Source organism: Octodon degus, unplaced genomic scaffold (assembly GCF_000260255.1).
Source record: "Octodon degus isolate 3935 unplaced genomic scaffold, OctDeg1.0 scaffold00013, whole genome shotgun sequence".
NCBI lineage: Eukaryota > Metazoa > Chordata > Mammalia > Rodentia > Octodontidae > Octodon > Octodon degus.
In genome coordinates, this window is record NW_004524589.1 from 14,015,949 (window position 1) to 14,016,773 (window position 825).

The window sequence follows — 825 nt, forward strand, 5'->3', positions numbered from 1 at the left end:
TCAGCCTGCTGGCACAGATCCTTCACTTCACTGGCACAGATTTTCAAGTTTTCACCACAGGCTTCTGGGACATAACAATGCAGATCTTGGATACAGCTTAGCCCGAGACATTGTGGACTCTGGGTTTCTAGCTGGATTCATAGAAGACATTGCTGTGGGCTCTGTGTCTTCAGCTGGAGCTGTATAGGACATTTCTTTGGGATAGAGGCCCTCAGCTGTATTCTTTGGTTCTGTAATCCATGCATAGGTTTCTTATAGTCTTCTGCATTTGACTTTTTGAGTGAATATAATAAAATAATCTTTATGTGTTCTGTATTAAATATATTCAGTTGCAAATCCTGATTACAACACCTACATATTTAAAAGAAGATCCAGTTTTTTATTCATGTCTTCTAGCTTTTGCCTTTCTAACTTAAAGAAATTTGTCTGTTTGGGTTTTGGATTTATTTTGAACCAATTTGTCTGTTTGTTTTGTTATTCCAATTATTTATTTATTTAGCCACTTCTCTCTTGGAATAGGTTTGTCTATTTTGTGCCTATCATTATAGCTTGGAAAACTGCAACTTGGTTTGAGTTCACAAGCTTGCCGCTAACGGGGAGAAATTTGTCTCAGGGTGAATTGTGCCCGAAATCCCATTAATCTGTGAGCTGGATGTGAGCCTGGGCTCTTGGATATGCTGGATGAACTAAGATTTTCGAGAACCATATGGTAGAAGGAATCAAATTTGCATTTCAGAAGGAAATTAGTTTGGGGGACTCAGAAGTGGAACATTATGACCTGAATGTGTATGCTACCTTCAAAATTTATGAAGAAAATAATCCCCA